This window comes from Athene noctua, chromosome 4 (assembly GCF_965140245.1).
Source record: "Athene noctua chromosome 4, bAthNoc1.hap1.1, whole genome shotgun sequence".
NCBI lineage: Eukaryota > Metazoa > Chordata > Aves > Strigiformes > Strigidae > Athene > Athene noctua.
Window position 1 is genome coordinate 86130769 of NC_134040.1, and position 16096 is coordinate 86146864.

The following is a 16096-nucleotide window of genomic DNA, read 5'->3' on the forward strand; positions in this document are numbered from 1 at the left end:
CCCGTCTGTCTTTCTCTCTGTTGTTCTTGTTGGTTCTAGGCCAGCATCCCACTCCCCGTCTCTATTTCTTCCGCAGTCGTCTCCCGCTCTCTGTCTCCCTGTTGCTCACCTGTCTTCTGGATGCCTCAGTGCTTGCTGCCTCCTCTTTTTCCTGATCCATCTGGCCTGCTCCCATCCCTGGCTTAATGCTCTTTCTCCACCTCTCTGCCTCGGACCTGTCCCTCTTCTCATCTCTCAGTTGCTACTGTTTCTTTCTCCATCACTTCCTCACTGCCTCTTCCTTTTCCCCTTTTCCCTTCTTCTCTCGGTCCTCCATCCTCTGCCAAGCATTTTGCCTGTAGAGATCCATACCCCTCTCGGTGGTGTTCTTTCCTAGTACAAACTCGTGCCCAGCTCCCGTGCCCTTCCCTTCTGCTCCGTGGGCCTTTCCCTTTCAGCTTGTAGCCCGTCCCGATCCCTCTCCCTTTCTGAATCTCTTGCTCTCTCTTGCCTTCAATCCGTCTGTCTTCTTGACCGTCCCTTGCTCTCCCTCCTTCCCACCTTCCTTTCCCCCCACAGGTGATTTCTCTCTGTCTTTCTAGTCTCGACCCATCATTACCTCTCTTCCTCTGTCTTGCTCTGTGATCCTGTTTTGCTTCCAACATATGCCTGTAGATCCCCCCCCCCCTTCCTTTTCTAAGTGATTTCACCGTCTCTAATTCCACCAGGGCCTCTCATCCCTTTTTGGCTATCCAGCCCTTTTCAAACACTAATGCCCATCAGAGCGTGCACCTCCTTCCGGCATCTCCGCTTTCCTGGCAGAAATTTGCCCTGTGGCGTCTAGGCCTCCACTTTCCTGCAGCCTGCCAGTCATTTTGCTCCTTCCACTCCATGTGCGCCTCCACTTTTTCCCGTCCTTCGCTTACGCCAAGCCTCCCTCCCTCTTGCAGCCTGCCTGCCTGCCTCCCCCCCTCCTGTAGCATCTTGCAGCCTGCCTGCCTGCCTCCTACCCTCTTTCAAACTCTTGCAGCCTGTCTGCCTCCCTCCCTTACTCTTGCCTGCTCCCTCCCTCTTGCAGCCTCTTGCCGCTTGCCTGCCTGCCTCCCCCCCTCTTGCAGACTCTTGCAGCCTGCCAGCCTGCCTGCTTCCATCCCTCTTGCATCCTCTTGCACAATGCCTGCCTGCGTGCCTCCCTTGATCTTGCAACCTGGCTCCCTGCCTCCCGCCCTCTTGTAGCCTCTTGCAGCCTGCCTGACTGCCTCCCACCCGCTTTCAGCGTCTTGCAGCCTGTCTGCCTCCCTCCCTTACTCTTTCCTTCCTGCCTTCCTCTTGCAGCCTCTTGCAGCTTGCCTGCCTGCCTGCCTGCATCCCTCCCTCTTGCATCCTCTTGCACCCTGCCGGCCTGCCTGCCTCCTTCCCTCTTGCAGCCTCTTGCACCCTGCCGGCCTGCCTGCCTCCCCCTGACTTGTAGCCTCTTGCAGCCTGCCTGACTGCCTTGTACTCTCTTTCAAACTCTTGCAGCCTGCCTGTCTCCCTCCCTTACTCTTGCCTGCTCCCTCCCTCTTGCAGCCTCTTGCACCCTGCTGGCCTGCCTGCTCCCTCCCTCTTGCAGCCTCTTGCACCCTGCTGGCCTGCCTGCCTCCATGCCGCTGGCATCCTCTTGCAGGCTTCCTGGCTGCGTCCTTCCCTCCCTCGTGCAGTCATTTTCAGCGTGCCTGTCTGCCTCCCTCCCTCTTGCATCCTCTTGCACAATGCCTGCCTGCATGCCTCCCTTGATCTTGCAACCTGGCTCCCTGCCTCCCGCCCTCTTGCAGCCTCTTGCAGCCTGTCTTCATGCCTCCCTCTTTCAGCCTCTTTAACTTGCATGCCTCCCTCCTTCTTGCAGCCTACCTTTTTCCCTCCCTCCATATATACCTTCTTTCCTCCGTCTTGCAGCCTCTTTCAGTCTGCCTGCCTGCCTCCCTCTCTCTTGCAGCCTCTTGCACCCTCCCTCCCTCCCTCCCTCCCTCCCTCCCTCCCTCCCTCCCTCCCTCCCTCCGTCTTGCAGCCTCTTGTAGACTGCCTGCCTGCCTCCCTCTTCCAGCCTCTTGAGGCCTGCCTCCCTCTTCCAGCCTCTTGAGGCCTGCCTTCCTCCCTCTCTCTTGAAGCCTGACTCCCTCCCTATATAACTTCCTCTCTTTATTTTGCAGCCTTTTGCAGCCTGCCTTCCTCGTTCCCACCCTGCCTCCCTCCATTCCTCCCTCTTGCCATCTCTGATTTTTCTTGCCTCTACCTGCCCCTGGCTTCACACTCCATTTCAACACCCCACCTTTTATTGGTCTCCAATTTTTTTCTACTCTCTACTGCCCTGCAGGCTTCCACTCTGTTTCAGTCTCCCACCTTTTTTCTTTTTTTTGTCTCCATTTTTTTCCTGGCCTCCACTGCTCTCCAGCCTCCCACTTTATCACGGCCTCCATTTTTTTCTGGCCTCTACTGCCCTCCAGCCTCCCACCCCATTTCAGCCTCCCACCCCTTTTCGGCCTCCATTATTTCCTGGCCTCTAATGCCCTCCAGTGTCCCACCCCATTTCAACCTCCCACCCATTTTCGGCCTCCATTTTTTTCCTGGCCTCTACTGCCCTCCAGCCTCCCACCCCGTTTCAGCCTCCCACCGCTCTTCGGCCTCCATTTTTTTCTGGCCTCTACTGCCCTCCAGCCTCCCACCCTGTTTCAGCCTCCCACCTATTTTCGGCCTCCATTTTTTTCTGGCCTCTACTGCCCTCCAGCCTCCCACCCATTTTCAGCCTCCCACCTCTTTTCGGCCTCCATTTTTTTCTGGCCTCTACTGCACTCCAGCCTCCCACCCTGTTTCAGCCTCCCACCTATTTTCGGCCTCCATTTTTTCCAGGCCTCTACTGCTCTCCAGCCTCCCACCCTGTTTCAGCCTCCTACCTATTTTCGGCCTCCATTTTTTTCTGGCCTCTACTGACCTCCAGCCTCCCACCCTGTTTCAGCCTCCCACCTATTTTCCGCCTCCATTTTTTCCTGGCCTCTACTGCCCTCCAGCCTCCCACCCTGTTTCAGCCTCCCATCTATTTTCGGCCTCCATTTTTTTCTGGCCTCTACTGCCCTCCAGCCTCCCACCCCGTTTCAGCCTCCCACCCCGTTTTGGATACCACATTTTTCTGGTCTTTATTTCTCTTCCAGCCTCTCTTTTAGGTCTCTTGCAGCTTTTCTGCACTGCCTGCGTTCCTGCCTTGACGTGCTCTTTGAAGAATTGAATCGATGGAAGACTTTGAATCTGTTGGTTGCTTCATCTCTCTCTCTTGTTCTCTCTTCTGTCTTTTCTCGTTCTCCACCCGTCTGTCTTTCTCTCTGTTGCTCTTGTTGGTTCTAGGCCAGCATCCCACCCCCCGTCTCTATTTCTTCCGCAGTCGTCTCCTGCTCTCTGTCTCCCTGTTGCTCACCTGTCTTCTGGATGCCTCAGTGCTGCCTCCTCTCTCCTGATCCGTCTGGCCTGTTCCCATCCCTGGCTTGATGCTCTTTCTCCACCTCTCTGCCTCGGACCTGTCCCTCTTCTCATCTCTCAGTTGCTACTGTTTCTTTCTCCATCACTTCCTCACTGCCTCTTCCTTTTCCCCTTTTCCCTTCTTCTCTCGGTCCTCCATCCTCTGCCAAGCATTTTGCCTGTAGAGATCCATACCCGTCTCGGTGGTGCTCTTTCCTGCTATAACCCTGTGCCCAGATCCCTGTTCCATTCTCTTCTGCTCCGTGGCCTTTTCCCTTTCAATTTGTAGCCCGTCCCGCTCCCTCTCCCTTTCTCTCTCTCTTGCTCTCTCTTCCCCTTATGCTCTCTGCCTTTTTAACCTTCTCTTGCTCTCCCTCCTTTCCACCTTCCTTTCCCCCCACATTTGATTTCTCTCTCTCTCTCTGCCTTTCTAGTCTCGGCCCATCATTATCTCTCTTCCTCTGTCTTGCTCCCTCAACCTGTTTTTCCTCCAACATGTGCCCGCAGGACTTCTCCTCTTTTTTTTTTTTTTTTTTTTTTCCTCGTGATTTCTCCATTTGTAATTCCCACATGGCCTCCCACTCTTTTTTTGTCTTCCCAGTCCTTTTCAGACTCTAATGCCCATCAGAACGTGCACCCCCTACCGGCACCTGCTTGTTTCTGGCCTATGTTTGTCCTGTGGACTCTTCTTTCCTGTGGCCTCCCATCACATTTTGGGACCCCTGAAAATACTGCCCCTGAAGAGTCTTCCGAAATAGTCTGTCCAGTAACACTCCCCTGCCTTGAAATAGCCCCGCCTGAAACAGTTCCTCCCCAAATAGTCCCCCCTGCCATATTCCCCCCTGCAATAGTGCCTTCAAAAGAGTCTCCCTGAAGTAGTCCCTCCCGCAATAACTCACTCTCTGAAATAATCCCCCCAAAATATTCCCCCTTAAACTCGTGCCCCTCTGAAATGCTGGGGTTCCCACCCCAAGCCCCAAATTAAGGTTGACATAGGGGCGATTTCCACAGTCCTTCACAAAGTGGTGGTGAGTTTCCCTTTAAACTTCCCTCTGGCTTTGCAGGGAGAGCCATTAGGTAAATGTGCCCCAGGTGTTCTGCATTAAGTAAAGACAGGTCAGGTGTCCCATGGAGAGGATAAAAGCTGGGACCACTTGCAGGAAGTGTGGACTGGCTGTCTGTGTGGTGGATGCATTCTGGAGAATTTTCTGTTGGGGAAGGATCTCTCGACTCCCTGGAACTGGGCTCTTCAGGTCTGGCTTTTGTCAATGTGGGCTTTGTAGAGATTCAGTATCTGGCTTTCTTGGTCTTATGTATTTGGCTTGTTGACCTGGTTGTCTCCCATCCCTTCTATGGGAGACTGTATTTCAGTGTTTATTGCAGCCATTGGTGGTCGTGCGGTGTCGTTGTTGGGATCGTTGTGATTGATGTCAATTATGTGTAACCCGATTGACTTGTACCCCCAGTGATCACCCGTGTAGCAACCCTTTAGTGTCAAATTTAATTTGGTTATCGGTTCATCTTGAGGCTGGCTGTGTCCTTTATGCTAGGCTTGATAATTGGCAAAACACCCTCAAAGTAGCACTCCTGAAATAGTCTGTCCTGTAACACTCCCGCCTCAAAATAGGACTGCAACCAAAGAGTCCTCCCCAAAATACGTCCCCCTGAAATAGTCTCCCTGAAACCGTCCCTCCCATAACACTTCCTCAGGAAGAGTCCTCCACAGTACCCCTGAAATAGTTTTCCCCAATAAATAGTCCCCCTGAAACAGTACCTGCCATAACTCTCCTGCCACAAAACACTCTCCCTGGAAAATCTACCTCCACCAGTACTCCCCCCCCAAAATGTTCTCCCCAGAAACGGTCCTCCCCAAATCCTTTCTCCTGGAATAGTCTCCCCTCAAATGCTCTCCCCTGAAGCACTCCCTCTGAAATAGATCCCTCGAAAGACATCCCCCTGGAAATAATCCCCCTGTAATGCTCTGCTCTTAAAATACTCCCCCGTCAAATAGTCGTCCGTTAAATATCCCTCCTAAATACACCCACCAAAATACTCCCCCAAAGGAGTCTCCAAATAGCCTCCCTGAAATATTTAGGCCCCAAAACAGTCCCACTGAAACTGTCCGCCCCCAAATAGTTTCCACATAATACACTCCCCTTTATTCTAAGGCCTACTTTCCCGGGGCCTCCCACCCATTTTGGTCCTTCCACACCGTTTGGCCTCCATGTTTTCCTGCCCTCAACTTCCCCTAAGCCTCCCTCCCCTTTGCAGCCACCACTTTTTTTGGTCTCTACACCCCCCCCCCCCCCCCCGGGCGGCCTCCCACCATGTTTCAGCCTCCCACATTTTTTTGGCCTTTATCTCCCCCTGGCCACCCACCCCATTTCAGCCTCCCACCTTTTGTCGGCATCCAATTTTTTCTGGCCTCTACAGCCCTCCAGCCTCAGACCCCATTTGGGATACAACATTTTTCTGGCCTGTATTTCCCTTCCAGCCTCTCTTTTAGGTCTCTTGCAGCTTTTCTGCACTGCCTGCGTTCCTGCCTAGATGTGCTCTTTGAAGAATTGAATCGATGGAAGAATTTGAATCTACTGATTGCTTCATCTCTCTCTCTTGATCTCTCTTCTGTCTTTTCTCGTTCTCCACCCGTCTGTCTTTCTCTCTGTTGCTCTTGTTGGTTCTAGGCCAGCATCCCACTCCCCGTCTCTATTTCTTCCGCAGTCGTCTCCTGCTCTCTGTCTCCCTGTTGCTCACCTGTCTTCTGGATGCCTCAGTGCTTGCTGCCTCCTCTTTTTCCTGATCCATCTGGCCTGCTCCCATCCCTGGCTTGATGCTCTTTCTCCACCTCTCTGCCTCGGACCTGTCCCTCTTCTCATCTCTCAGTTGCTACTGTTTCTTTCTCCATCACTTCCTCACTGCCTCTTCCTTTTCCCCTTTTCCCTTCTTCTCTCGGTCCTCCATCCTCTGCCAAGCATTTTGCCTGTAGAGATCCATACCCCTCTCGGTGGTGTTCTTTCCTAGTACAAACTCGTGCCCAGCTCCCGTGCCCTTCCCTTCTGCTCCGTGGGCCTTTCCCTTTCAGCTTGTAGCCCGTCCCGATCCCTCTCCCTTTCTGAATCTCTTGCTCTCTCATGCCTTCAATCCCTCTGTCTTCTTGACCGTCCCTTGCTCTCCCTCCTTCCCACCTTCCTTTCCCCCCACAGGTGATTTCTCTCTGTCTTTCTAGTCTCGACCCATCATTACCTCTCTTCCTCTGTCTTGCTCTGTGATCCTGTTTTGCTTCCAACATATGCCTGTAGATCCCCCCCCCCCCCCCTTCCTTTTCTAAGTGATTTCACCGTCTCTAATTCCACCAGGGCCTCTCATCCCTTTTTGGCTATCCAGCCCTTTTCAAACACTAATGCCCATCAGAGCGTGCACCTCCTTCCGGCATCTCCGCTTTCCTGGCAGAAATTTGCCCTGTGGCGTCTAGGCCTCCACTTTCCTGCAGCCTGCCAGTCATTTTGCTCCTTCCACTCCATGTGCGCCTCCACTTTTTCCCGTCCTTCGCTTACGCCAAGCCTCCCTCCCTCTTGCAGCCTGCCTGCCTGCCTCCCCCCCTCCTGTAGCATCTTGCAGCCTGCCTGCCTGCCTCCTACCCTCTTTCAAACTCTTGCAGCCTGTCTGCCTCCCTCCCTTACTCTTGCCTGCTCCCTCCCTCTTGCAGCCTCTTGCTGCTTGCCTGCCTGCCTCCCCCCCTCTTGCAGACTCTTGCAGCCTGCCAGCCTGCCTGCTTCCATCCCTCTTGCATCCTCTTGCACAATGCCTGCCTGCGTGCCTCCCTTGATCTTGCAACCTGGCTCCCTGCCTCCCGCCCTCTTGTAGCCTCTTGCAGCCTGCCTGACTGCCTCCCACCCGCTTTCAGCGTCTTGCAGCCTGTCTGCCTCCCTCCCTTACTCTTTCCTTCCTGCCTTCCTCTTGCAGCCTCTTGCAGCTTGCCTGCCTGCCTGCCTCCCTCCCTCCCTCTTGCAGCCTCTTGCACCCTGCCTGCCTGCCTGCATCCCTCCCTCTTGCATCCTCTTGCACCCTGCCGGCCTGCCTGCCTCCTTCCCTCTTGCAGCCTCTTGCACCCTGCCGGCCTGCCTGCCTCCCCCTGACTTGTAGCCTCTTGCAGCCTGCCTGACTGCCTTGTACTCTCTTTCAAACTCTTGCAGCCTGCCTGTCTCCCTCCCTTACTCTTGCCTGCTCCCTCCCTCTTGCAGCCTCTTGCACCCTGCTGGCCTGCCTGCTCCCTCCCTCTTGCAGCCTCTTGCACCCTGCTGGCCTGCCTGCCTCCATGCCGCTGGCATCCTCTTGCAGGCTTCCTGGCTGCGTCCTTCCCTCCCTCGTGCAGTCATTTTCAGCGTGCCTGTCTGCCTCCCTCCCTCTTGCATCCTCTTGCACAATGCCTGCCTGCATGCCTCCCTTGATCTTGCAACCTGGCTCCCTGCCTCCTGCCCTCTTGCAGCCTCTTGCAGCCTGTCTTCATGCCTCCCTCTTTCAGCCTCTTTAACTTGCATGCCTCCCTCCTTCTTGCAGCCTACCTTTTTCCCTCCCTCCATATATACCTTCTTTCCTCCGTCTTGCAGCCTCTTTCAGTCTGCCTGCCTGCCTCCCTCTCTCTTGCAGCCTCTTGCACCCTCCCTCCCTCCCTCCCTCCCTCCCTCCCTCCCTCCCTCCCTCCCTCCCTCCCTCCCTCCCTCCCTCCGTCTTGCAGCCTCTTGTAGACTGCCTGCCTGCCTCCCTCTTCCAGCCTCTTGAGGCCTGCCTCCCTCTTCCAGCCTCTTGAGGCCTGCCTCCCTCTTCCAGCCTCTTGAGGCCTGCCTCCCTCTTCCAGCCTCTTGAGGCCTGCCTCCCTCCCTCTCTCTTGAAGCCTGACTCCCTCCCTATATAACTTCCTCTCTTTATTTTGCAGCCTTTTGCAGCCTGCCTTCCTCGTTCCCACCCTGCCTCCCTCCATTCCTCCCTCTTGCCATCTCTGATTTTTCTTGCCTCTACCTGCCCCTGGCTTCACACTCCATTTCAACACCCCACCTTTTATTGGTCTCCAATTTTTTTCTACTCTCTACTGCCCTGCAGGCTTCCACTCTGTTTCAGTCTCCCACCTTTTTTCTTTTTTTTGTCTCCATTTTTTTCCTGGCCTCCACTGCTCTCCAGCCTCCCACTTTATCACGGCCTCCATTTTTTTCTGGCCTCTACTGCCCTCCAGCCTCCCACCCCATTTCAGCCTCCCACCCCTTTTCGGCCTCCATTATTTCCTGGCCTCTAATGCCCTCCAGTGTCCCACCCCATTTCAACCTCCCACCCATTTTCGGCCTCCATTTTTTTCCTGGCCTCTACTGCCCTCCAGCCTCCCACCCCGTTTCAGCCTCCCACCGCTCTTCGGCCTCCATTTTTTTCTGGCCTCTACTGCCCTCCAGCCTCCCACCCTGTTTCAGCCTCCCACCTATTTTCGGCCTCCATTTTTTTCTGGCCTCTACTGCCCTCCAGCCTCCCACCCATTTTCAGCCTCCCACCTCTTTTCGGCCTCCATTTTTTTCTGGCCTCTACTGCACTCCAGCCTCCCACCCTGTTTCAGCCTCCCACCTATTTTCGGCCTCCATTTTTTCCAGGCCTCTACTGCTCTCCAGCCTCCCACCCTGTTTCAGCCTCCTACCTATTTTCGGCCTCCATTTTTTTCTGGCCTCTACTGACCTCCAGCCTCCCACCCTGTTTCAGCCTCCCACCTATTTTCCGCCTCCATTTTTTCCTGGCCTCTACTGCTCTCCAGCCTCCCACCCTGTTTCAGCCTCCCACCTATTTTCGGCCTCCATTTTTTTCTGGCCTCTACTGCCCTCCAGCCTCCCACCCCGTTTCAGCCTCCCACCCCGTTTTGGATACCACATTTTTCTGGTCTTTATTTCTCTTCCAGCCTCTCTTTTAGGTCTCTTGCAGCTTTTCTGCACTGCCTGCGTTCCTGCCTTGACGTGCTCTTTGAAGAATTGAATCGATGGAAGACTTTGAATCTGTTGGTTGCTTCATCTCTCTCTCTTGTTCTCTCTTCTGTCTTTTCTCGTTCTCCACCCGTCTGTCTTTCTCTCTGTTGCTCTTGTTGGTTCTAGGCCAGCATCCCACCCCCCGTCTCTATTTCTTCCGCAGTCGTCTCCTGCTCTCTGTCTCCCTGTTGCTCACCTGTCTTCTGGATGCCTCAGTGCTGCCTCCTCTCTCCTGATCCGTCTGGCCTGTTCCCATCCCTGGCTTGATGCTCTTTCTCCACCTCTCTGCCTCGGACCTGTCCCTCTTCTCATCTCTCAGTTGCTACTGTTTCTTTCTCCATCACTTCCTCACTGCCTCTTCCTTTTCCCCTTTTCCCTTCTTCTCTCGGTCCTCCATCCTCTGCCAAGCATTTTGCCTGTAGAGATCCATACCCGTCTCGGTGGTGCTCTTTCCTGCTATAACCCTGTGCCCAGATCCCTGTTCCATTCTCTTCTGCTCCGTGGCCTTTTCCCTTTCAATTTGTAGCCCGTCCCGCTCCCTCTCCCTTTCTCTCTCTCTTGCTCTCTCTTCCCCTTATGCTCTCTGCCTTTTTAACCTTCTCTTGCTCTCCCTCCTTTCCACCTTCCTTTCCCCCCACATTTGATTTCTCTCTCTCTCTCTGCCTTTCTAGTCTCGGCCCATCATTATCTCTCTTCCTCTGTCTTGCTCCCTCAACCTGTTTTTCCTCCAACATGTGCCCGCAGGACTTCTCCTCTTTTTTTTTTTTTTTTTTTTTTCCTCGTGATTTCTCCATTTGTAATTCCCACATGGCCTCCCACTCTTTTTTTGTCTTCCCAGTCCTTTTCAGACTCTAATGCCCATCAGAACGTGCACCCCCTACCGGCACCTGCTTGTTTCTGGCCTATGTTTGTCCTGTGGACTCTTCTTTCCTGTGGCCTCCCATCACATTTTGGGACCCCTGAAAATACTGCCCCTGAAGAGTCTTCCGAAATAGTCTGTCCAGTAACACTCCCCTGCCTTGAAATAGCCCCGCCTGAAACAGTTCCTCCCCAAATAGTCCCCCCTGCCATATTCCCCCCTGCAATAGTGCCTTCAAAAGAGTCTCCCTGAAGTAGTCCCTCCCGCAATAACTCACTCTCTGAAATAATCCCCCCAAAATATTCCCCCTTAAACTCGTGCCCCTCTGAAATGCTGGGGTTCCCACCCCAAGCCCCAAATTAAGGTTGACATAGGGGCGATTTCCACAGTCCTTCACAAAGTGGTGGTGAGTTTCCCTTTAAACTTCCCTCTGGCTTTGCAGGGAGAGCCATTAGGTAAATGTGCCCCAGGTGTTCTGCATTAAGTAAAGACAGGTCAGGTGTCCCATGGAGAGGATAAAAGCTGGGACCACTTGCAGGAAGTGTGGACTGGCTGTCTGTGTGGTGGATGCATTCTGGAGAATTTTCTGTTGGGGAAGGATCTCTCGACTCCCTGGAACTGGGCTCTTCAGGTCTGGCTTTTGTCAATGTGGGCTTTGTAGAGATTCAGTATCTGGCTTTCTTGGTCTTATGTATTTGGCTTGTTGACCTGGTTGTCTCCCATCCCTTCTATGGGAGACTGTATTTCAGTGTTTATTGCAGCCATTGGTGGTCGTGCGGTGTCGTTGTTGGGATCGTTGTGATTGATGTCAATTATGTGTAACCCGATTGACTTGTACCCCCAGTGATCACCCGTGTAGCAACCCTTTAGTGTCAAATTTAATTTGGTTATCGGTTCATCTTGAGGCTGGCTGTGTCCTTTATGCTAGGCTTGATAATTGGCAAAACACCCTCAAAGTAGCACTCCTGAAATAGTCTGTCCTGTAACACTCCCGCCTCAAAATAGGACTGCAACCAAAGAGTCCTCCCCAAAATACGTCCCCCTGAAATAGTCTCCCTGAAACCGTCCCTCCCATAACACTTCCTCAGGAAGAGTCCTCCACAGTACCCCTGAAATAGTTTTCCCCAATAAATAGTCCCCCTGAAACAGTACCTGCCATAACTCTCCTGCCACAAAACACTCTCCCTGGAAAATCTACCTCCACCAGTACTCCCCCCCCAAAATGTTCTCCCCAGAAACGGTCCTCCCCAAATCCTTTCTCCTGGAATAGTCTCCCCTCAAATGCTCTCCCCTGAAGCACTCCCTCTGAAATAGATCCCTCGAAAGACATCCCCCTGGAAATAATCCCCCTGTAATGCTCTGCTCTTAAAATACTCCCCCGTCAAATAGTCGTCCGTTAAATATCCCTCCTAAATACACCCACCAAAATACTCCCCCAAAGGAGTCTCCAAATAGCCTCCCTGAAATATTTAGGCCCCAAAACAGTCCCACTGAAACTGTCCGCCCCCAAATAGTTTCCACATAATACACTCCCCTTTATTCTAAGGCCTACTTTCCCGGGGCCTCCCACCCATTTTGGTCCTTCCACACCGTTTGGCCTCCATGTTTTCCTGCCCTCAACTTCCCCTAAGCCACCCTCCCCTTTGCAGCCACCACTTTTTTTGGTCTCTACACACCCCCCCCCCCCCCCGGGCGGCCTCCCACCATGTTTCAGCCTCCCACATTTTTTTGGCCTTTATCTCCCCCTGGCCACCCACCCCATTTCAGCCTCCCACCTTTTGTCGGCATCCAATTTTTTCTGGCCTCTACAGCCCTCCAGCCTCAGACCCCATTTGGGATACAACATTTTTCTGGCCTGTATTTCCCTTCCAGCCTCTCTTTTAGGTCTCTTGCAGCTTTTCTGCACTGCCTGCGTTCCTGCCTAGATGTGCTCTTTGAAGAATTGAATCGATGGAAGAATTTGAATCTACTGATTGCTTCATCTCTCTCTCTTGATCTCTCTTCTGTCTTTTCTCGTTCTCCACCCGTCTGTCTTTCTCTCTGTTGCTCTTGTTGGTTCTAGGCCAGCATCCCACTCCCCGTCTCTATTTCTTCCGCAGTCGTCTCCTGCTCTCTGTCTCCCTGTTGCTCACCTGTCTTCTGGATGCCTCAGTGCTTGCTGCCTCCTCTTTTTCCTGATCCATCTGGCCTGCTCCCATCCCTGGCTTGATGCTCTTTCTCCACCTCTCTGCCTCGGACCTGTCCCTCTTCTCATCTCTCAGTTGCTACTGTTTCTTTCTCCATCACTTCCTCACTGCCTCTTCCTTTTCCCCTTTTCCCTTCTTCTCTCGGTCCTCCATCCTCTGCCAAGCATTTTGCCTGTAGAGATCCATACCCCTCTCGGTGGTGTTCTTTCCTAGTACAAACTCGTGCCCAGCTCCCGTGCCCTTCCCTTCTGCTCCGTGGGCCTTTCCCTTTCAGCTTGTAGCCCGTCCCGATCCCTCTCCCTTTCTGAATCTCTTGCTCTCTCATGCCTTCAATCCCTCTGTCTTCTTGACCGTCCCTTGCTCTCCCTCCTTCCCACCTTCCTTTCCCCCCACAGGTGATTTCTCTCTGTCTTTCTAGTCTCGACCCATCATTACCTCTCTTCCTCTGTCTTGCTCTGTGATCCTGTTTTGCTTCCAACATATGCCTGTAGATCCCCCCCCCCCCCCCCTTCCTTTTCTAAGTGATTTCACCGTCTCTAATTCCACCAGGGCCTCTCATCCCTTTTTGGCTATCCAGCCCTTTTCAAACACTAATGCCCATCAGAGCGTGCACCTCCTTCCGGCATCTCCGCTTTCCTGGCAGAAATTTGCCCTGTGGCGTCTAGGCCTCCACTTTCCTGCAGCCTGCCAGTCATTTTGCTCCTTCCACTCCATGTGCGCCTCCACTTTTTCCCGTCCTTCGCTTACGCCAAGCCTCCCTCCCTCTTGCAGCCTGCCTGCCTGCCTCCCCCCCTCCTGTAGCATCTTGCAGCCTGCCTGCCTGCCTCCTACCCTCTTTCAAACTCTTGCAGCCTGTCTGCCTCCCTCCCTTACTCTTGCCTGCTCCCTCCCTCTTGCAGCCTCTTGCCGCTTGCCTGCCTGCCTCCCCCCCTCTTGCAGACTCTTGCAGCCTGCCAGCCTGCCTGCTTCCATCCCTCTTGCATCCTCTTGCACAATGCCTGCCTGCGTGCCTCCCTTGATCTTGCAACCTGGCTCCCTGCCTCCCGCCCTCTTGTAGCCTCTTGCAGCCTGCCTGACTGCCTCCCACCCGCTTTCAGCGTCTTGCAGCCTGTCTGCCTCCCTCCCTTACTCTTTCCTTCCTGCCTTCCTCTTGCAGCCTCTTGCAGCTTGCCTGCCTGCCTGCCTCCCTCCCTCCCTCTTGCAGCCTCTTGCACCCTGCCTGCCTGCCTGCATCCCTCCCTCTTGCATCCTCTTGCACCCTGCCGGCCTGCCTGCCTCCTTCCCTCTTGCAGCCTCTTGCACCCTGCCGGCCTGCCTGCCTCCCCCTGACTTGTAGCCTCTTGCAGCCTGCCTGACTGCCTTGTACTCTCTTTCAAACTCTTGCAGCCTGCCTGTCTCCCTCCCTTACTCTTGCCTGCTCCCTCCCTCTTGCAGCCTCTTGCACCCTGCTGGCCTGCCTGCTCCCTCCCTCTTGCAGCCTCTTGCACCCTGCTGGCCTGCCTGCCTCCATGCCGCTGGCATCCTCTTGCAGGCTTCCTGGCTGCGTCCTTCCCTCCCTCGTGCAGTCATTTTCAGCGTGCCTGTCTGCCTCCCTCCCTCTTGCATCCTCTTGCACAATGCCTGCCTGCATGCCTCCCTTGATCTTGCAACCTGGCTCCCTGCCTCCCGCCCTCTTGCAGCCTCTTGCAGCCTGTCTTCATGCCTCCCTCTTTCAGCCTCTTTAACTTGCATGCCTCCCTCCTTCTTGCAGCCTACCTTTTTCCCTCCCTCCATATATACCTTCTTTCCTCCGTCTTGCAGCCTCTTTCAGTCTGCCTGCCTGCCTCCCTCTCTCTTGCAGCCTCTTGCACCCTGCCAGCTTCCCTCCCTCCCTCCCTCCCTCCCTCCCTCCCTCCCTCCCTCCCTCCGTCTTGCAGCCTCTTGTAGACTGCCTGCCTGCCTCCCTCTTCCAGCCTCTTGAGGCCTGCCTTCCTCCCTCTCTCTTGAAGCCTGACTCCCTCCCTATATAACTTCCTCTCTTTATTTTGCAGCCTTTTGCAGCCTGCCTTCCTCGTTCCCACCCTGCCTCCCTCCATTCCTCCCTCTTGCCATCTCTGATTTTTCTTGCCTCTACCTGCCCCTGGCTTCACACTCCATTTCAACACCCCACCTTTTATTGGTCTCCAATTTTTTCTACTCTCTACTGCCCTGCAGGCTTCCACTCTGTTTCAGTCTCCCACCTTTTTTCTTTTTTTTTGTCTCCATTTTTTTCCTGGCCTCCACTGCTCTCCAGCCTCCCACTTTATCACGCGCTCCAATTTTTTCTGGCCTCTACTGCCCTCCAGCCTCCCACCCCATTTCAGCCTCCCACCCCTTTTCGACCTCCATTATTTCCTGGCCTCTACTGCCCTCCAGCCTCCCACCCCATTTCAGCCTCCCACCCATTTTCGGCCTCCATTTTTTCCTGGCCTCTACTGCCCTCCAGCCTCCCACCCCGTTTCAGCCTCCCACCGCTCTTCGGCCTTCATTTTTTTCCTGGCCTCTACTGCCCTCCAGCCTCCCACCCTGTTTCAACCTCCCACCTCTTTTCGGCCTCCATTTTTTCCTGGCCTCTACTGCCCTCCAGCCTCCCACCCTTTTTCAGCCTCCCACCTATTTTCGGCTTCCATTTTTTTCTGGCCTCTACTGCCCTCCAGCCTCCCACCCCGTTTTGGATACCACATTTTTCTGGTCTTTATTTCTCTTCCAGCCTCTCTTTTAGGTCTCTTGCAGCTTTTCTGCACTGCCTGCGTTCCTGCCTTGACGTGCTCTTTGAAGAATTGAATCGATGGAAGACTTTGAATCTGTTGGTTGCTTCATCTCTCTCTCTTGTTCTCTCTTCTGTCTTTTCTCGTTCTCCACCCGTCTGTCTTTCTCTCTGTTGCTCTTGTTGGTTCTAGGCCAGCATCCCACCCCCCGTCTCTATTTCTTCCGCAGTCGTCTCCTGCTCTCTGTCTCCCTGTTGCTCACCTGTCTTCTGGATGCCTCAGTGCTGCCTCCTCTCTCCTGATCCGTCTGGCCTGTTCCCATCCCTGGCTTGATGCTCTTTCTCCACCTCTCTGCCTCGGACCTGTCCCTCTTCTCATCTCTCAGTTGCTACTGTTTCTTTCTCCATCACTTCCTCACTGCCTCTTCCTTTTCCCCTTTTCCCTTCTTCTCTCGGTCCTCCATCCTCTGCCAAGCATTTTGCCTGTAGAGATCCATACCCGTCTCGGTGGTGCTCTTTCCTGCTATAACCCTGTGCCCAGATCCCTGTTCCATTCTCTTCTGCTCCGTGGCCTTTTCCCTTTCAATTTGTAGCCCGTCCCGCTCCCTCTCCCTTTCTCTCTCTCTTGCTCTCTCTTCCCCTTATGCTCTCTGCCTTTTTAACCTTCTCTTGCTCTCCCTCCTTTCCACCTTCCTTTCCCCCCACATTTGATTTCTCTCTCTCTCTCTGCCTTTCTAGTCTCGGCCCATCATTATCTCTCTTCCTCTGTCTTGCTCCCTCAACCTGTTTTTCCTCCAACATGTGCCCGCAGGACTTCTCCTCTTTTTTTTTTTTTTTTTTTTTTCCTCGTGATTTCTCCATTTGTAAT